The sequence below is a fragment of the Phlebotomus papatasi genome, chromosome 3, assembly GCF_024763615.1.
Source record: "Phlebotomus papatasi isolate M1 chromosome 3, Ppap_2.1, whole genome shotgun sequence".
NCBI classification, from domain to species: Eukaryota; Metazoa; Arthropoda; class Insecta; order Diptera; family Psychodidae; genus Phlebotomus; species Phlebotomus papatasi.
The window spans coordinates 38,852,022-38,874,037 of record NC_077224.1 but is presented as its reverse complement, the minus strand read 5'-3'; the positions used below and the strand labels follow the sequence as shown (position 1 = coordinate 38,874,037).

Genomic DNA, 22,016 nt, shown 5'->3' with positions numbered 1-22,016 from the left:
CTTGTTAAATGTTGTGGGTACTTTCATCAATACGGAATTCGTAATATTCATCAGATTCTAAGGAATAATAAAAATATTAGAAATGGAATTTTAAATGGATGATGATAAGATAACCATCACAAAAAAAGTTTTTTTGTCAATTAGTTTCAGGATTTCTTACAGTCCTGGAATGTTTAATAAAATGTTGAAAAAATAATGAAATCTGCCATTTTTCATCTTAAATAAAAAGAACTGGACTATCATGGAATAATTTAGATCGACAAAGCATAATTGTGGAGTTAAATTGCATAAGGATAAGACACAATTCCATTCGAAAAGTAGAGAAAAAAACAATTTCTAAGGTACTCCGTTTCAAAAGTGCGCATCTTCCCCCTATTATTAAGTTTTTTTTAGCAAATTTAATTTATATAAACTTATTTAAAAATACAACTTGTAGAATTTTTTCATATCTAAAGAGAAAATCTGATTGAATTAACAGCCACTTCAAACTAAATAAAAATATCTATAATTTGATATTATTATTTTTAATATTATAAATTTTTATTTATTGTTCTTTAAATATAGGCTCAAATATTTTATAATTTTAACACTAATTTTCCACTAGTTTGAAGAATTGAAGATCAAAGTTGTAGTTCTTGAAATAGAGCTAAAAAACACTTTGTTAAAACACTTCCAAGAGCAGAACAAATGAGTCCTTGGAGTAAGTTTGAATTCCAGTTGTGTAATTTTCCTCTGAAAAGTCTCATCTCAAGGAAGGTGCATTTTGAAAATTGTACAGAATTCTGAGAAGAGATTCACCTTGTCTCTCGTATCTCCACCCACATCAAAGCAAGAGCCGTTGGGAAGCAACGCCAATTTTGGCAAATTTAGAACTGCGCGGGAAAACTCGTGGAATTTCCTCATCGAAAATTTTCACGGAAATTGCCAGCAGTCGCCAGTGCATTCGATGGGAATAAGATATACACAGAAGCGTTGATGATGGTATTTTATCACGTTTTCTCAGCTCGTGCTCATTCAAATAAACCTGTGAGATTGTTGAATAAATTTTTCTCTCGATTGGGTGGCCTCCAATATATGTTGCCTCTCGGTGCCAGCAGAAGCCTCACATTTCTAGCGTGTTCTTGTGCCCCCCAACACACTCTAGAACATTTTCTGGTTGTACTGGTGAATGCAGAATTTGTTGGATTATTAATTCTTGTGAATAGAGCAATTTACTATTTACCTATCGTGGAGTTCTCTGACGTGCCCCTCTCTCATCTTGCACTTTCGACATGCCCATCTTTTTCTCATTCTCAATTTATGTTCTTTAGTACAGGAGTGTTGGGGTTTTCCTCTCTCCACCCGCGCTCCAACCGTCGATGGAGTGAAAAGCAATTTTCAGAGTGGAGCCCGCCGTTTGAATGTGGTTTTTTTTATGTAACAAATGCGCGAATCGCTTTTAATTGCCACAAATTTGTGTGGAAAATCGCGCGTTAATTTTCTTTTCATATGTGGTGTGGGAAGGTCTCGTGAACTTCTTTTTTTATCTTACCTCTTCTCTCTCACTCACACCTTTTTTTCCATTGTACATGGGTTTTCCAACAATGCATTGAAAAGTGCATCAATGATTGCCTCCTGTTGCACAGAGATTCTTATTGGAAAATTGACAGATACTGCATTTAAAGAGTTAAGGCAGAAAACCACGCACTAAAAGTGCGTTTAACTTATCTACCTGTCTGATCGTATGATTGCTATATTGATAGTTATGTAATTGTTCAATTGATATGGTATTTCTTTTTAGAGTTATACTTCTTGAGATTGCGTGAAGTTTTAGTGTACCATAAAGATTTTTGATAGTTAATTAGAATAGGGCAGCTATTCAATTTTGATTAATATTAGGTTTTATTGAATTTGTTAAGTTAATTGTAACAGATTCATTTCAGCATCAGAGGTGAAATTGGCTTCCTTTTAGTTTGGACTTAAGGGAGAAGTCTTAATTAGAATGCCAAAATTTCGCGATTTCTTGAGGAGAAGGGAAATACCAAGTTTGATGAAATTTTCGGCTTATACATATTTTTTATTTAATAAAATAGTAATAATAATAATAATAATAATAGTAACACTTATTAAATCACTAAAATAGGGTTCATCCCTTTTACAATCTTGTGATGAAGAGAAAAAGGAAAACAAGAAAATCAAAAATAAACAACAATTAAAAAAAAATAAAATGAGGATTTACAATATATTATAAGAAAAGGTATAGGGGAAAGTGCCCATGCTTGATAATGTAAAATGATTTTCAAGGTTTGTGATTATTTTCTGATTAACACACAAACTGAAGCGATTCTTCCACTATGACAAAAAAATGTCTCACTTATTAGGTTCATAATCCAACCTCAAATAGTTCCTGGAAATCCGTAGATTTTCTTCAATAAGAAAATGGAAATTCAGTGGCGATATTTATACAAGTTGGGTCCGGGGCCTTCCTGTATAATAATTGATTCGACAATTCGGAGGCCTATTTTCACTGCAAAAATTTCACTGGATATAAAAAATTGCACATCACTATTTAGACGGAACTCTAATCTATCTGCTTAAATCGTTTGTAAGACTGGTTATTAGTTTTAAAATCACTCTTATGTAATTTTTCTAAGCCATGTTTTTATGAGATTAGGGCGCTAGCGGAAACCATTTTTTTCACTTTGAGTCCATGAAAATGTCATTCTGCAACCCTAAAATTCAGGCAACAGGGTTGAAGGTTATGTCAATTGTCGATAAAATTGGAGGATTACAATAGGTGTAATTATGAAAGAATCACATCTAATGATAGAGTTGCCACATTTAAATTATCATTCATGGATCCTTCTTAAAATATATAGGATGGACACAGGTAGAATTTATGAATTTGTCACCACCCTCAAAAACAGTGTCCCCAAGTAAAAATATTTTTACATTAAATTAATACTGATGAACCCTCTATGTGCCTATGATAGTAGTTTTCCTGAACAGCGACATTAATTAAGAAATATTTATGAAATATTATGAATAGAAATTACAGTTTTGGACTCATTTTTGATTTTTGCTTCCTAAAACTAGGAAAAAAGAGCTGGGATCCTAATTTTTGTTAGAAAATGTGAGTCTTAGGACCAGCTATTAAAATATATTGCTGTGAGTTACAATTATTGATTAACGTAGGAAAAAAATAGTTATTATCAAGCTTGGATTGTATCAAGCATGGGCGGGCACTTTCCCCTAAAAGAAAATTAAGTAAGAAAAAACATCAAATAAGTGCTTCCTTAAGATTCAGTCTGAAAAAAGTGTCAGATGTCATCTGCAATTCTTATGTCTGAGAAAAAATTAAGAAAGATTTTCAATTTTCATAAATCAATTTCATTGTTGAAAAAAAAACTGAAGAAAATTTTGAAATTGAAGCTTTTTTTTAATGGTTTTTCAAAAAGTGCACATGCATATTTTGAGACAAACTATTGACTTTAACACATTGTAAAAGATATTAAAAAGTATTTGTAAAATACCATTTATAATAGGTTCAACTGGTTCAACTAGAAGAGAATTTAATTCTGAACAAAATAGTTTTTATTCATTTAATGCGGTTCATAGGTTGTTTTTTTTTCAAATTTTTCCATTAATATTTCCAAAAAAAAACTATTAACATTTTAATTTATTATTTGATCCAGGGGCCTCTCGACATTTCATTTTTTCATACGTTTTTGCATAGAGGCACTGAAGACTATTGGTAAGTTTTTTTTCCTAAAGAAAATTGGCTTATGAGTCTGATATATTTCGAAATCGTGTATTAAAAGCTATTTAAAAATTTATATTTCATAATGTTCGCCGAAATAATACAAAAACTACGAGCAAATTTGTTTAAGTCGCGGTGCAATATCTGCAAACTTTTTACAAGGAAAAGTTAAAAGTAGCTTCACTTTTTATTAGGCTTTATGGGCCCCTGTTTGATCAAATAGTGTGAAAATTAAGCCTCTCGGCCTTGAATAATTCAAGATGGTTTCAATATAATTAAAGCAGTATTAGAAGGATCAACAATTCAAGGAAAAATATCCAGCTCGGTTCTGGACAATTCTGAATGATAAAATGAACTCAAGCCTGATGATAACTAAATTTTCTCCATAAATATAAGCTCCATAATTCTAATTCATCGTTCTAATACAACGAAATGATATTAAGAGAATTATACGTAAACCTTGTGTATGTTTTTGGATAAAATAAGTATGAAGATCCTATCCATCTTAATTTATGGTAAAATAGTTCATGGTCAGTAAAATATTCCATTATCGTCAGTAAAAAACATAAAATTGTCCGGAAATGAAAACCATATATCTGAAATGTTAAGGTGGTCAGGATGACTTGTATTTATGATTTCCGTGCTATACCTCAAAAGTTCTTTGACTTTTTATTGGTTCTCAACCTATTTTAACCGATTCATAGATCAGTCAAAAGATCTCCAAAACATTAGAAGGATTATAATTAGTTTTCGAATAAAAACGATTTATCGATTCATAACCGGTTTATTACAAATTATAACCATTTCGGACTTATCAGATTTTCCAAAACCTTTCCAACGTCTGATTCGGTGCATTTTTTACCTGTACGAGCTATAGGGACAAAAATAGCCTAAAAATTTAAGTAATTTTTCTGCCTATACCAATGAATAATAATTTTCAGTCTAATGAAAAATATTATGTATGAGTATTGTAGTTTCTTTTTCCAAAACGGTTTTGCTTAAAAAAAAATTGGAAGTATAAAAAATAATTAATATATTATTTTTTAATAATGAGAATTTAAAAATTCGTCATTTTTAAGCTTAAATATTTACTATATAGCAAATAGTTGGAGACTTGCAAAAAAAATCCCTGATTCATTCAACCTTGTACTTTGCAATTGCGTACAAACATGAGAAAGAAATAACTTTAGGTAGCCAGGAAAAATTATTTTCTTTATGGGACACCGGTGTTCCAATCGTTCTTAAAGGGTTAAAATGATGAAACGTCATGCTACTTGGTGTTCCCTGCCGAACAGGTGTTTTTCGACCCTGTATTGAAAACAATTGTCTCTGGGGAAAAAATCGAAGCATTCGCTGGTAAAAATAAAAGGATCAAATTGATCATTTTGCAAAGGATGGATCAAATTAACATGTTCTATTGTGATAAATGTTCATTCAAAGTGTGAAATTTGATCCATCCTTTGCAAAAGCTCAAATTTGGATCAATTTGATTTTTTTATTTTTACCAGTTAGTGTTAGAGGAGGGTGGTGCAGCTTCACCCCTAAATTGCAAAGTGGATTTTGTGACCATTTTGTAAAAAGATGATAAGCAGAAGTAAAACTTTGAATATTCTTTGAATTACAATTGGGGTTAGGGTTAATATAAATAATAACAATAATCCTTTAATTTCATTAGTTTATTGTGGAGAAATTAATTTCACGTGAGAGGAAAATGTAAAAATGGAACAGGGAAATTTGAAAAGAATGTGTGAAAGTCCCCCATTGCGGGGCAATTTCAAGATAAATATGAGGCAATTTTTGAGAAATATTAAATGTGATTATAGGAAATTTGCGATACTAGAATTGATTAAAATTACTATTTTGAAGTCTTCTAAGACTCTAAATCTAAAACATAAAAATATAATCAAACAAGAACTTTATAAAAGAATTTTAACACTAATTAATCATACAGAAAAAATAAAATATCGCCAAAGATTTCCAAACCTATTTCTCATAAATTGAGCAATTTTCTTTAAATTTTTATAGGAAAGAAATGTCTTTTGTAGTGCTAAGCTAATTCTGTACATTGTTGGATCATTATGTCGCGTTAGAACATGTCCTTTTTAGTGTAACACTTTTATAATTGTATTTTAAAGTCTTGAATTGTTATAAATACTAAAAAAAATTGCAATATCTTACTGAAAACATTCTGAAAAGGTATTATTACAATTAAATTCATAATTTTTAAGCAATTAAAAAAACACTGAAAGATTTTTTTAAATTTTTTTTATGAACTTATAGGAAACACTACTTCCCATAATTTTGAACTTTATGGTCAAAAACAGCTACAAAACGTTTTCAATGATCATTTTAAGTTAATTTTGATTAAGAAAGTAAATTGTTAGCCACTGGAAACTTCTCCGTGTGCTTGCATGAAACTGCCCCCTCATGCACTTTCGGAACTAAAATCAAAATTGTCAGAACCGTCTTAGAATTCATTCAACGCTAAATGCCTTATAATAATCATAAAACCACTGGTAATTTAATACAATTATGTAACTTCGATAGATAAGTGCAACTGTTCAGACATTTTTGAAAATAAAACATTACAAAAAGTTTCATTTTGATGCAGGTTTATAAAATCAATTACAGAATTCATACGAAAAGCGTCATGAAATTAATTATTTTATAAACATGGGTCTCAATTATCTCTTCAATAACATAAAGGTTTTATGCCATTCCGTTCAAAGGGATAAGAAGAATATGCAAAAATTGAAACTGCTCCATCGTTAACTGCCCCACACTCCCCTATAACAGCTCTCACTGTAGAATAGTAATTGGACTTTCAGACTATTAAAATTCAGTGGTCCTTCATGCCATTTCAAAATTAGGATCCTCCGAGTGTACATCTAAGTTTGTTATTGTCGTTATTGTTTTTTTCTATACTTAAATAAATACACCTAGAAATAATTCATAATAATTTTGGGAAGATTACTCATAAACCTCATATATAGATGCATGTATCTATAAAGTTTCGTGTATATCAATTCAAGTCCAAAGTCCATATAAAAATGTGCTCAGTGTTTGACTTAAGAAATCCAATGCAATCTTGGAAAGAATAAGATGGGTAACATAAGAATCGCCAGGCCTATAAGCCTTAACCCTCCTACCAGGACTTTTTCTCTTTTATCAATCATTCTCTTGCGTGCAACTCGTCTGGCGGTATCGGCAGTATACACAAGTTAATTCTTTGAGATTTTCGAAGCATCTCTTGGTTGAGCTGGAGGAAAGGGTCAGGGAGGAAGTAGCGAGTGCGATAAGGGGATTTTTTCTGTTTCAACAAGATTTTTCCCAATAACCAGAGAGATTCTTCAGTGATGCTTCTGGTATTGTAATTCATGGGTGCAAGATCAAAAAAAAAGTGACTCCAGTCCAGAGGAGTGTGCTGAAGTTGTAACATCTTGGCTATATTTGTATGTAATCAAGTTGAAAATAATATATTGGATTTTATGTATAAGAGATGTGTGGTACCCAGAGAAATAAATGGTTATGTGAATATATCGTCCTCTGTGTGCTGGCTGCTGGCTTGATTGCTTGAGTGTCTTCATCACACGAGTGTCCAATGTTCGATGTTCCCTCAGTCTCACTAGTCGTTCGAGAACCACCAAGGCGAATACACGAAAAGCGCACTGTTTTTCCAACCACACCATATTCCTACCCAAAAACCATTATATTCACTCTCACCCAAGAGAGAGAACTCTGTATTCCATAACTCTCTCACTCTCAACATAGAACATTTTTCTGTGAAAGACATTATTCTTGCAATTTTTCCAATCTCTATACCAGTGTTTCGTGTTCTATTCGGGAAATCAGTGCTCTGGAACTCTTACGTATTGAATCAACGGAACTCCTGGATGAGGACATTACCGTTGTATTTTTTTTTGGCTTTGAGAGTTCCTGTGGACAAATTCTATAATTCTTAACTTAGGTCATCCTGTATAAGAACTTTCTCTTTCTCTTTCGCGGGTTTACCAAAAGTAGTGTATAAGACCACAAATATTTTCCACATTGTTTACTTGAGGCAATTGTGTGAAGAAAGAAAAAAAGAGTGAAAAGAAAAGTGTGAATCCGATTTTTAAATAAGTCTTTTTGGAAGAATTTATTAGTGACTTGTGTGCCTTCTTTTTTCCGCTCAATTAACACACATACAGAACCCAGTGAAGAAGCAGAAAATTTTGTGCCATATAGCCCCGAAGCCCCTGTTATTCCCTGGTGAAGCAACACAAGAGCAGCAGGAGCTCCACTTTGGCCATACACACGTGTACTACTCATCGCCAAGTCAGAGAGGATATTATTGGACATAGAATGTGAGTTTTTGAGAATCACTTTTCACTCTAAACCATTTAGATTTAGGAGCATCGCGTAAGCGGACGAGAAGAGTTTTTCTGGGTATTGAGCATGAAAAAGCGTCCCAGAGCGCGAGAAAGAGATGGACTGTGCTAATAAAAATAATTAAATAGCTCTCAAAAACACTTCTGATGAAGCACGTAGATATGTGCGGTTTGAGAGGGAAAATTGAGAGCAAATTTGTGAATTTGGTACACCATCAACTAATATTGCTTAGCCTCTTCCCATACCGAATAGAAAAATCTCCGTGAATTTTCCACTCGCGGAAATTCTTCTCTCACCAACTTTGCCTAAGAATGTGATTATACTCTTGTGAGTCTTGACTTTCGCTGATTTATCGCAAATTGTTTGGTGAATTCCGCAAAATGTGAGGGATAGAATGTGAAAATAGGTGCTGGCGATTATTTTCTTTCAGTCGAACTCCTTTCCATTTTACAATCAATTCCGCACCTAACTGTGGCCCTCACCAAGCTAAACTCTTATCAGTTTTGTGGGGTAATTGGGAATGTGTGAGTGTTAAGCTCAATTTGATGTGGCTGATAAAAAGGTCTGAAGAGTGAACGGAAGGGGCATTTTTATGAGCTTTGTGTGGCAGTGTCGCCACTCTTCGTCGTCAAGTGACTTCGCGCGCGCGGGTACAGTCTTTCCATCCCGAAACTTACGACGTAGATGGGCAACCCAGAAAAAGCTGCCAAGTGGCGGGATGTGGTGGAGGAGAAGTCTGGGCTTGTTTGTGCTGTTTTCCTCTGTTTAATCTTCTCTTGCACAACTCTTGACTCTTTTGTGACTGTGGTGCCCTGGATGATGTGGTATGGAAAGATTATGGCAGCAACAGCAATAGGGAGTCAAAGAAATCTTTTCAGAAGCAAATGCGCTCCCATTTTTTTCTATAGCCTATTCTCCTTCCGCTGAAAAAAAAATCATCCCAAAGTCACTTCCGGTCAGATCCGGAGGAGCCAAATTCACACGTCTTGTGCATCATGATGTGGCGATAGAGTTAGCGATAAGTGGGAAAAACAACACACAGAGAAACTGGCAGTATCAGAGAATTGAGAGAGAAAAAAAGTAATAATGTAGCAATGAAGACCACCGCACACTTAAGTAACCTTGGACTGAAAACCGCAGCCGACAAATACAACACGATGACATCCGTTGCAAATGCTTAGCACTGGCATTTTATTTGAGACTCAAGCCAGTGCAGTCCCACCCATCTTCCCCAAATAATATTCACTTGGGTGGCAAGAGCCAAAAATTACTCTTGGTCCATCAGTCATTTCACCGGAAGACATAATGGAGCTATTACATTGAAAACATGTTAAATAATTCACACATTTTTTCTTCCTCTTTCCTCGCCAATACACATCTTGCGTCTCACCTGACTTGTACTAAAATTCCAAGACTGGATCCATATTTCTTTTTTTTTTAATTAAGGCCTAAAATTTAGTACAGATATAAGGTAAAGTACCCTCTAGTCGGCTGGTTTCTCAACTCGGCCAGTTGAATTATTTAATCAATTTTTTTAACGTTTTATAGTCAATTTCTATGAAATTTTCACTGATTTACGTTATATATAATATAATACACCTTATAATGTTAAATCGGTAAGACCATATAATAACAAATCTAAGTAAATTGAATAAATAGTCGCACTGGCCGAGTTGAGAAACCGGCCGACTACAGGGTACTTTACCTTAATAACGAGTTATGAAAAATCTGCATCTATGATATATAATAATTCTCTTGCCATAAATTTTTCTTATTTTTTTTCTGTAGCAAAAAACCAAGATTTAGTACAAGACACTTATCGATGTACTTAATCTCAAATTATAAGTTTCCTGGCAAAAATACTGGAAGAACAATTATCAGTTAATTTTTTTTAACAAATTTTTTAGTACAATTATATATATTTTTAAAATTATTCTCAACAAAGTTTCGACAGAAATTTTTAATTTGCGTGTGGAAAAACTATAAATATGATATAATTTTTAATCAAGCAGATAGTGTCCGCCCATTTTATAATAAAAAGATAGAACACATTGCGATAAAAAGAATTTCTCTGTACAACTTTTTTGAACACTAAAGTTTTTGGAGGTGTTATTTTAGTACAAGATGGAGACCAATATTCTTCATTTAAAATTATGGATGTTTTATCATAAGAAAATTTCTAAGTATTTTAGTACTAAAACTAACTTACACACGGCTCTTCGTTATCCGGTTGACTGGGGGACAAAATAACATTTACGTTTTTTGAATGATCAACTGTTTTTATATTTTGTGCTGTGTGAATTTATTTTCTGTCTGTCAAAGAACAAGAGAATTTTCTTCATGGTGTGCTTATACTTCATTTTTTTTATCACAATTATGTATTAAAAACTTCGATAAAATGATAATAATACTTTAATTCACGCTGGAGAAACTTCATGTTTAGTAAAAAAAAAATTGAATACATCAACCGCCAGTGTTTGGCAGCTGTCACCCGGATAACGAAGTGCCGGATAACGAAGAGCCGTGTGTATCTGTTTTCGCTTCATTTTTTTTTTAATTTTTTGTATTACATATCCATTTTCAATATATCAATTTAATTTTAATTATTTGAATAATTTTCAAATAATTAAATTTTCATTAAGAAAAAAATATGTAATATAAAATATCTTTCATTATCTCTGGTAAAGAAAATTTTTATGATTTTTATTATTTTAGTACATGCCACAGTGCTATGCCTTTAACTCGAAATTGATAATTTCTATCTAAAAACGAAACTTTCTGTACTAACAGAACGTAGTCTATTACCTGTTTGGCGACTTTTTGTCATATTTTTAAAGAATAGCTAACTAAATATAATTTCTGTTATTCAAATATTTCTGATGCAATTGATCCTTAATGAAGCTTTTGCTGTATACATTAATTATCTGAATGATATGAATTCTCAGAGTTTCTGAGGAAAACATAAAAGTTTAGTATTATGTTTTGTAATTTTCTAAGATGTAAGTACTTCTAATGTGATATCTTTTTAACCCTTTGAGGACCAATGGATCACATAATATCCAAAAATAAAAATTATTCCGACTCTTTTATGGGGCAATTTAGTAATAAGAATATTTATTGAGCCACAACAGTAGGGCCATCCTCTCACAATAGTGGGAAAAATATTTACAAGATAATAAAATAAAGAAAAACATTGTCAAGAAGTGAATACAATGCAATGAAAAATAGAGATTAATTAATCAAATTTTCTTTTTGAAATACGAATAGCAATCGCAAATACTCCTGTCAAACAGTGTACCGTGGCAGTTCTAAGTTCTAACTAATGGCTTTAGTGCAGGACATCCAGAAAGAATAACGTTTTATAATTAAAAAAAAGTTTAAGTTTTTGGGTCACCTATATATTCTTTGGCCATTTAAGGGTTGATGAAATTGCATTTAATGTATCTTATAACGTCTAGTATTTCTACAGTGGAGCTTATTAACCATTTAAGTTTTAGCTTAACCCATTTTAGCTTAACCCTTTCAGAAAAAATCAATTTTTCGAACTTTTTAGACCAAATCTTAACTTTACAAGGCTATAGGAAGAAAAAAAAATTGGGACACCGGTGTTTCAATCGTCCTTAAAGGGTTAAATATCTTGCACATGTCTGTACTAAAGCTTGTGATGGCAGAAATTTTCAATTTCCACATGAAATTCCAAGAATATAAGATTAAGCTACGATAATGAAACGCTTGTTCTCGTTACTTGAAATTTTTCAAAAGAGTGATAAGGTCACAGTGTAAGTTAGTGAAGTCATTTTATATTATAACTAAAGTGTGTTACAGAAGAGCTTTTTTATATCAAGTTAAAAGAAGATGAAGATTTGTTTGATGCCGAATTTATATTTTTCAAAATGTAACAGCTTCCTTATTCATGTCATGATCCACCGCCTTCATCCTCCTCCGGGCTGCAAACTGCGGCTCAAAGTGCGCCTGGTGAAGATGGGAAAAACTGCGCCTCTGCGGGATGATGTAATAGCAACTTCCAATGAGACCTATCTGGTTGAGGCGATAAATAATTCTTGGGAAGGAATGTGTATGCTCTCCCTCCTCCTAAGATTATGAGTGGCACATTTTCTTAGAATGTCACTTGTGACTTTGGTCTCACCTCTTTGGCCAACTCTCGCGCTTGCCTTCAGTCCTCTGAATACCCTTTTCCTCTGACCCAAAGAGAGTCATATGATCTGTTCCTGCCCCTCCCGTCCAGCTCACCGTTGGACTTGTGAATGTCTGTGTTTGGTAATGAATGTTTGGTGGCAGAGAAGCAGCAATTGCGGAGTGTGGCGATGAGTTGTTACTTCACAATTCTCGGTCGAGGCTCGGACACATGGGCTCACGGCAGAGGAGACGTCGATATTATTTGCTGAATAAGCACTAAGAGAGGCGCACACAATTATTCAACTGATCGACGATTGTTGCCATAACTGACGTCTTTGCTAGGTGACCATGAATTTGTGTTGTGAAAACAAATTACGAAGGCTGAAGACGGACACTCTACAAGAAATAGCGTAGATTGATCTCTCAGCCAAAACCACTGATGACATTTGACCAAGAGGAGAGCCAAAGCAAAAACCTAAAAGAGCCATCTCATCCGGCACGTCCGACACCCTTCTATTCTCATGGAAATATATACCAGTATCTTTTCTCTGAAATTTAAATGATGAGGCATACACACAGCTTCTTCCCGCCAGAATTTTTTTTTCGCTGGCCCAGGCGATGAAGATTTGATTTACTACCTTTGAAGAATTTACCATATCGTTCCGTATGTTGAAACCATTTAATACACCCGCCTTCCCATGCTCTTGTCCATGGACCGATGATGTCAGTGCGGGAGATGGTGGTATCGAAATCGAAAATTGTGGCTCATCGAGAGAGAAAATAGAGACGACACGCCAACAGAACGCACAGCAACACAATTGTGTTGGGCAAAAGAGTGGAGAACAAGTTTTGAACGAAAGCGAAATGCCAGTGGCCTAGTTTACATCATGCGCAGAGCGCGAAGTTGGAAGAGATAACACTGTGCCGTTGGGCTTGGGAGATGCTCTGAGCCGTGAAGAGGCCACCATCTCTCTAAATCCACTTTGGACATGGGGAACATAATAGCGGGAAAACCGGGCCGCCCGCCGGAACCCCGAGGCGGCCAACATTCGATGAAATTACACACAATACCGTAAGTGGACAGAGAATGGCGCACCAGATCATCATCATCAATTACTCTTTCCTCTGATGCTTCCCCACTTCTTTTCGACCGCGACACTCCAAATGGATTCTTGGGCCAGTTCTTTGTGCTCATCCTCGCTTTCAATTCAATTCTCGCACCCATACACTCTTCCACTTCTTCATCAGCATCTTTTGCGCTTTGGCTCGAGCAATTGCTCCATTTGCGTTGCTCACTATAAGAACCAAGAAGCGCACTCACCAGATTTTCTCTTCATTGGACCCGATTTACAATGTTAGGATTTGAAACTTTCATGAAATGTTGAGAAATTCATTAAAAAATAAATAGTTCAACATTTTTAGCTGTCTTGTGAAATAATTTAACGGTTACAAAAACTGTTACTTTACGTTTACAAATTCAAATATAAAGAAAGTTCGCAGCGGACAGAAAATTATAAAGTATAAAGTCAGTGAAATTTGAAATTTTAGCCCTTTTTCCTTCGTTAGGTTCTGAAAAATGCAGACGGAAATAAATTTATAATTCTAAATTGACTTGAGAAAACTAATTCATTACAGAGGAGTAGATTCTTAAATTCTTTAACTTTAGGGGAATGTTGGCATGGTCCGCACAGAGTAAACCTTCAAACAAAGCAAATTTTTTCTTTGTTTTCAAAGAGCTAGTTCGTCATTTCTTAGCCATATGATAGATCATTTATTAAGTTCATGAAACGAGATGAGAAATGGTAGGTCCGCTCTCTGCAAACAAAGAGAAAATTCGCATCTTTTGAATAAGGTTTTCTAATAGACCAGCAATAAGGTTTTCTAATAGACCTTTAGACCTAGGTCTCAATCTGTGCCTTTATCTGAATTCTTTACTCACCCAGCATCACATAGGTAGTTTTCTAAAACATTATGTTAGGCGAATCACAAAATTTTCTTTTTCGAACCATTTTTATTATGTGGCATAAAATTTTGTGACAAAAGAAGTGCTAAATATATTTTTTTTGTGATGGGCAGATTTTGTTACAGAATTTCAATAAATGAAAATGATAAGAAAATTTGAATGAGAATTGAATTTGAATCTGAACTTCTTTTCTGAATATTTCCATTTGTTTCTTACTAAGCCGTCTTTCGGCTTAAGCCGTAGTTCTTTCTAAGGCATTATTCCCTGATTGTTTAAAGCTTTAAATTCAATAAAGTTGTAGCCAATAAGAGAAATCAGTTGGACCAAAATGATTGATTGGAATAAAAACAATAAATAAGAATGCTACAGCAATACAGTGCTGTCTCCCTATATGCACACTCTCTATATGCACAGCTTTTGTGTCGGTTGCATTCAAAATCAATTTGTTTACATTTTGGAAAAGTAATAAAGAAAATTATTTTCTTTGTAACTAATTTTTCTTGTTTTTAATTTTCTTAATTTTATTTTTTCCGTCTCATATTATATTTAAAATAACAGAAGAAATTCTAGAACAATAAAAAAATGATAATTTATTAAAAGAAAGAAAAAAAAAACCGTTGGGAATTTCAAAAAAAGTTGTGCATATTCAGAGAGAGAACTGTCAAAAAAAGTACCCAAACTGTGCATAAGAGAGACAGCACTGTATCTTAATACATTCTTGATTTAGAAAATACTTATATTTCATACCTATAATACTGAAATACAAAACGGTCCATATAAAATCAAATTTTAGTATTATTGAAAGATGAAATTGTATTAATAAATATATATTTGTTTTACAAAACAAAATTTTTTAGAAAATACGCATTACTACAGTTTTCAACATTTTATAAAAACAGTAATTTATCCAATAACCTAAATTTATTTCTTTATTTAATTTAAAATTTATATACGAAAAGTTTCTTCCTAAATCTGTCTTGAAAATATATAATTAACGTTATTTGTACTTTGCGAAGGGTTGATGGATCATTAAATTTTATTATTATTTAAACGTAAATGTTTAAATATGTAATTTGTTATCTATGCTAGCTCGTATTAATTCTAGAGTCGTAAAAAATAAGTACCCTTTTTATATCTTTAGTATTTAAAATCTTCTGAAAAAAGTCTTCTATCTTTCGTGTACTTTTATTACAGTGACACACATTAAAAGAATATAAAACATTAAACAACAGCGTATTTAAAAAATATAATAATTGAAAAAAAAATTGTCGGATTCTCTTATAAAAAAATAGGTGTAGGGAATGGTTGGTATACATAGCATAAGTATATTCTTAAAATTAGAACACTATAGGGGAGACTGAGGAAAAACTTGTCAAAACGCATATTTAATTCTTTCACGAGCTCTGAGAAAACTTAAGCATTTTATAATGAGCATATTCTCATAGGAAATTTACTGCTCTACAACATTGCAGAAGACTATTTTCCTCTATCTCGAAAGAAATGTGATTTTCGAATCATTTTCTAAAAGTCGATTTTGTGGAGATTCTCAAAATTGTTGGGGCAAATTTTCTCAGTCTTCGGATAATTTGTGATGTTTTACTTTTACAAACGTTAAAAATATCAAATAGACATATTTTTATAGGGAATTTATTCCTCTACAACTTTGTCGAAAATAATTTTTCTCTATCCTAACGGGAAATGTGCTTAAGTTGAACTAATCAGTATTGATATTTTCTGTAATCCAAATATTCCAAAAATTGGGCACAAAATTTCATTATTTTTTTATTTTACATAATCCTTCCACGAATCCCTTGAAACTTTGTAAGTTTAAGAAGGTTCATGAAGGCTATCTATAATAAAAATTTCAAGCCTCAGTCTCTTTTATTTTAGAAAATAGTGAATATTGAAATTTTCGTATTGACAAATTTTGCCCCAGTCTCCCCTACTGCTTAAAGATTGTTATAATATTTTCAAATTGATTGAGAAAGAAGATTGATAATGTCTCAACTATACTGACTCTCCCTTATAAGGCTTCGAGGAATAGTGGGTCGTCGTCAGTTAAAAATAGTACTAATTTTTTAGTCATAATTTCAAAGACAAAAAGGAAACAAAGATATAATAAGTAAATTTGGTATTACTGACCAACTTTAATTTTTTACGGCTCTTTTAATCTTTTATTACCTTATGAGGTATGTCTAGGAATATTTTCTTATTAATGGATGAGTTATTCGTTATCAAATGGATAAACTATCTATTATATAACCATAAATTAACAGATATTTTATTTACGCAAAGTTTTAGAATTTAAAATAAGTTTTCCATAGAACCTTACCGAGATAATTGGCGGAAAATAAATGTACAGACATGTGCAAGATATTTAACCCTTTAAGGATGATTGAAACACCGGTGTTCCAATTTTTTTTCTTCCTATAGCCTTCTAAAGTTAAGATTTGCTTTAAAAAGTTCGAAAAATTGATTTTTTCAGACCTCCATTTTTTGACTTTCCCGTTCTTAAAGGGTTAAGCAGTAAAAAATTCAAAATGGACAGTAAAAAATTAAAAATGAGCAGTATCTAATTATGATCAGTAAAAAACTAAAATTTAACATTTAAAATTGTTGCAGATAGAATGAAAAACCCCTTGTTTTCCCTTTGCCAAAATTTGAACGATAATATCACTGTTTCAAATTTTGTGTTACTGAGCAATTTTAACTTTTAACTGCTCATTTATACAATGGCGATATAATTTAGCTCGAAAAACCAATTGTGAAGCTAAATTACATCATACAAATATTCAGTTCTACCTAATTAAGAAAAAAAAGTCCTATTTCGAAGGTATCCGACTTCCCCCTAAAAGCCCTGTTCCAAAGGTGCCCCACTTCCCCCTACGTGCTTTTTAGGTCCTACACCTACATTATTCCAATCTAATATCTGCAAGTTATTGGTTTATCTTTATATATTGCTGTTTTTTAGTCTTTCGGTAAATTTGATGAGGTTCGATTAATTAATTTATAACTCAATTAATCATGAACTTGTTGCCTCTATAACATATTCAGAAATTCCTCATTAGATTTTGAAAGTTTCAATGGTCGCAATGAAAGTTTCATGAGTTTTCTTTCCTCGAGAATTCTTTTTGAAATTGATGCGCAAGTACCCATACAGCACAGCACACACTTTAGGAAAGAAATATTATTCACCTCTTTCTCAGGCTTGTTTATTAATAATACAAATTACGTTGTGAGTGTGAGTGAGATGAAAAGGGGGCAAAAATATTCTTGTGTGTCCGCGACGATGGTCTGATTTTGATTAGTCACTCAACCACTCCTCATGTATACATTGAAAAGCACAAAGAACAACAAATTGTAGCTAATAGATGGAAGATTCGCCGTGAAAAAATTCTGGTGAGGAGTTAATGCGGAGAGACTGAAGGCGACATCGTGGATTTTTACCATCAAACTCAAGGCAGCAACGTGATCATCGTCACTGGTTGCTTCTGCCGACTTTTCCACGAGGCGTGACAAATATACAATTTTCGCGAAAAATATTGTATACAGCGCGCCAGAAGTTTTGGTATACACAATTTTTAAGAGGCACTGACCACAAAAAGGTGGCATTCGGCGGGACAAAGAATCAACGATGTTGAAAACAAAAAAAAAATATTTTTCTCCCCTCGTGAGCAAAACTTCTTGAGTTTATCGCAAACAAAAGTTACCTTATCATTGTTTCAACACGAAGCTCCACATAAGAACCCAAAAGCCTAGAGTGGGGAAACAGTGGAGAATAAGAAGTGGACTTAATGATGTCACTGAAGATTTTTCTTCTGTGTCGCTGGTTTTTTCCCGCTTCTCCTTTTTTGTGGTGTAATTTTTTTTTTCGTTGCTGCTGTATCTTCTCACCCAGCCACCAACAAGTCAGAAAATTTTATTATGCATTTAACCTTCCCACTGAAGGTGACTTCTTTGTCAATGAGGGCACTGAGTGATCTCCAGAAATTTTTGTTTAGAATATTGCTGAAAAGACGAAGAAGAGATGGAAGATTTTTCAGCGTGAATCTTTTTGTTCCACACCCCAAATGGGTATCTGGCCACGCAGACGAGAGACAATCAATCGGCAGAAAACGCAGATGTTGTGTACAAAATTCATGTGTATACACTCTTATAAATTCAATATACAGAATGGGAGAAAGAGATATAAGAAGATATATTTTGTAAATTGGAGCTGTGTCTCCTCCTATAGTCGAGGCGAGTGAACCAGAGAAAAAACAGAGCGCTCCATTGCTGACTCTATATACATTATATTTAAATTGTACACACAACAAGGAGCTCACAGACGATACTCAGCTGGCGAGATGTTCTACACAGAGTTCAATAAACCGCCAGCGATGCACTCTTGTGCCTCTTGGGCTTCACCACAGTTGACAACGGGAGCACTCAATTGAACATACCATGTACACAGTGACTGTAACCCAGAAAAATCCCATTGCACACGCTCCCACCGCCAATTGAGTCACACGATACCATCATCCAGAGAGGGAGAGTCCCATGGGCAAATATGATGTAGCATTTGGCAAAAGAAGGGACAATCATCCGGAGTTAAGGCCCAGCTGAAGGATTACTATACTTAGAACAACATATTACAAACAGGGTTTGGTGCCTACACCTAATTCTACACCAAATTACTTATTTCAATACCTATATTTACACATAATATAAAACGCGCTTTGATCCCCTCTGTACAGTTCATTAGATGAAAGAAAAGAAACTTTACAAATATTTCTTGTAACGTATCAAATCCGTAGGTTATACGTTAGGGTTTTTCAAAAAGAAAAAAATGGCACCTAATGTAAGGGTATTGTACGATGAGACAAGAAAGTTTTTTTTCGACGACCATATGATCGGACGTTGTTTAGAGGTAGCTTAACGACTCTCTATGTAGAACAATTTTTTGATATTGCACAAGGGGAGGGGACGGTCCTTGAGCTACCTCTAAACAGCGTTCGATCCTCAATGGTCGTCGAAGTCGTGTCTCATTATGTAGAGCTCCCAGCTCCCAGAGATTAGTGCTATTTTTTTTCTTTTTGAAACACCCTCTTATACATGTATATACAATCTTATAGAACCTATGGAACTATAGGGAGGACGGGACTGTTTAAATTAGCTCAATATTTCCTCACAATTAGACTGCCAAATGAATAGAAACTATAATAAAACTAACAATATCCTGTTTGTTTTATTTAGTTATTGGGATTACTAAAAGAGTGTGGCGCAATTCTTAAATTCCAATGGTTAAAGCCCTGAACAGACATCATAAATGTTTCTATTGAGTGACATTGATTCCCTTTAACAGTCTTCCAATAGTTTTAAACAAGGACTTACGTCTACAAATTGGTATTAAGAAAGATTATAAACCTGGATGGCGCTATGACTGGACTATTTCAGAGAGAGAGTTAGTATTTGTCTAGGATTTAACCTAGGGTTAGTATTTGTCTGAGTGATTTAGGGAGGTTTGAAGTGGAAGGTTATCTTATTCCGAGCTGTTTTTCCGCGTATAAAAATGTTTAATTCATTATTATTATTATTTTTGGAATTATCAGCTTTTCTTTGATTCTATCATTTAAGAACGGTATTAATCGATCCGATCTACCATATCTGACTGGTGTAGACTATATGGTACAATATGCTAATTGTAAACCGAATTTAGTCCCTAATTTTGAGATTCCCTCACTTTAGGCGAACAAAAAAAAAAGAACTTGAAGTAGTACAAAACCACGCCCCTGGCACGTTGCCTGAAATTTGAAGCCACTTTCTCATACTTCGATTTAAATTTATATGGGATTTTTTTTTGCGCTCGCGACCGTTACACTAAATAACAAAAAAATGAGAAGTTTTTCCGTATTATAAGATTCCTTTCCGTGTGGAGGGATAAATATACTAAATTTTCGTTTAGATAATTTTTTTCCTCGGAGCACTGTGAGCTGAGTCCGAGATCAATTTAGGGATTGGCTTCAAATAACTCCATATGAAAAAATTAACTTGCCACATGGTTGTACAAAACCTATACAGGATACAGACCTAAGGCTTATATGGGCTTTAGATCTATGGCTTACCCTTGGGCTTATCTTAACTGTTCTTTTTGGAAAAATATAACATAGGATCGGATTAATAAAAAAATTAATTTCCTACAAATTAGGCTCTCAAAAAGCAATAAAATTGCTCATTATTTAAGAGTATGATACTTTCGGGAACTGGGCTAAATCTCTAGTCCAAAGACCGCTTTAGCCTTATAGGTTATCTGTTATAAATTCTCAATATAAACAATATTGTAGAAAACATTTTTGCTTTTGTATTTTTTTTAGCAATTGACATCATATATGATGAGACATTGCGGCAATTGACTGTTGTTTAGAAAATCTTTACTTTAGGAAATTGGACTAAACCTTTTGTCTGAAGACCGCCTTATACTCAGAGTCTGGAGTACTTTTTCATTGTCTTTTTCCAAAGCTGAAACAGTGAGAAGTCTCAAAGTTCAGGATTAATTTGGGTTCACAATTAGCCTATGGTAACCCTCTTAAGTGCTAAAAGTTTGTAGCAGAGAGGAAAGTTATCCATCCCCGCTGGTGGCCAGTTACCAGTTTCTACAGTAATGTGAAATCGATGCTAAATTCAAGCATCTCTCCGTGGTATAAAGTTCCATAAAGGAGCTAGTCCTTCTCGTAAGCGCAATTTTCGGGATATCTTGTTTTCTTACGGCGTTATCACACTTGCACATTAAAATTTTAATGTGATTCACATTAATTGTCGCTTTTGAGCGTCCAATATGTTATTTGTGTCTTTGAGTCACTTAATATTTGGGGTTTTTCTATTTATTGATAAACAAGATGAACTTGGCCTGCAAAAATAAGTTTAAATTTACCTTAAGCGTAAATATTTTTCACATTAAAAAATTAAAGAGAAAATCTCATTAATTTTTCGCATTAATGCTATAAATAAATTTATATCAAATTTTGCGGGCCAAGTTTACCTTTTTATCAACAAATAGATCAAATTTTGAATATAAAATCATTCAAACACACAAATTACACATTTGGAATCCCTCCAGCGACAATTAATGTGAATCATATTAAAATTTTAATGTGCAAGTGTGATAACACAGTTATACAGTGATGGAACTGTAAGTCCCATGACCCGTGGAATCAAGTCCAGTGAAGCTCACTGGGTGCAATTCGAACTTCGAACCGAACACCTTCAATGTCAGAAAAATTCCTAGTGATCTAAAGGGAATTCGGACCCGGGAGATTTGCGTTATAAGAGCGAATACTCTACCACTGAACACATTGAATGCCCTGAAATATCACGATCGATGGTAACTTTAAACCTCAGTTTAACCCCTATGATTATCCAGTAGTTTACTTTGAATGTGAATGTATGAGTGGAAGCGATAAGTATAGCCTGTGGTGCGGACGAATCGATAATCTCTGCAGTTGCACCAGCCGAAGAAAAAGACAAGAACTGTTATCTACAGACTTGCTGAAGGCAATTTCAAATATAAGAAATAAGTCCTCGAGTTTCAGCAGACATTTCCATCACCATTTTATTCTTTTTTCTTCCCTCCACTTTCTCTGTCTGCACTCTTCAGTACAAATCTCTTAAGATGCTCTCGTTGCACCATCCCAAGAGATTTCATCTTAGTGCCCCTTTCTCTGTAAACAGAAATCTCCCATAACACTCCAATATACGACAACAAAGAGACAAAAACAATTCAATATACTTCTTTATTCACCATCAATCTTATCGCATATAAGAGAGTGT

The 22,016-nt window shown here is 33.7% G+C and overlaps 1 protein-coding gene across 2 annotated transcripts in view; it reads left to right on the top strand.

Moving 5' to 3' along the window:
• Positions 1-7,344: 7,344 nt before the first annotated feature.
• LOC129805580 (uncharacterized) overlaps positions 7,345-22,016 on the top strand; it is a 53,419-nt gene continuing 38,747 nt past the window's right edge. Inside the window, exon 1 of one of the 2 annotated variants that reach the window (XM_055853596.1) lies at positions 7,345-8,085. The gene's annotated coding sequence lies outside the window, so the exon portion shown is untranslated. The remainder of the gene's footprint in view (positions 8,086-22,016) is intronic. The other variant, XM_055853594.1, reaches the window with a different exon arrangement.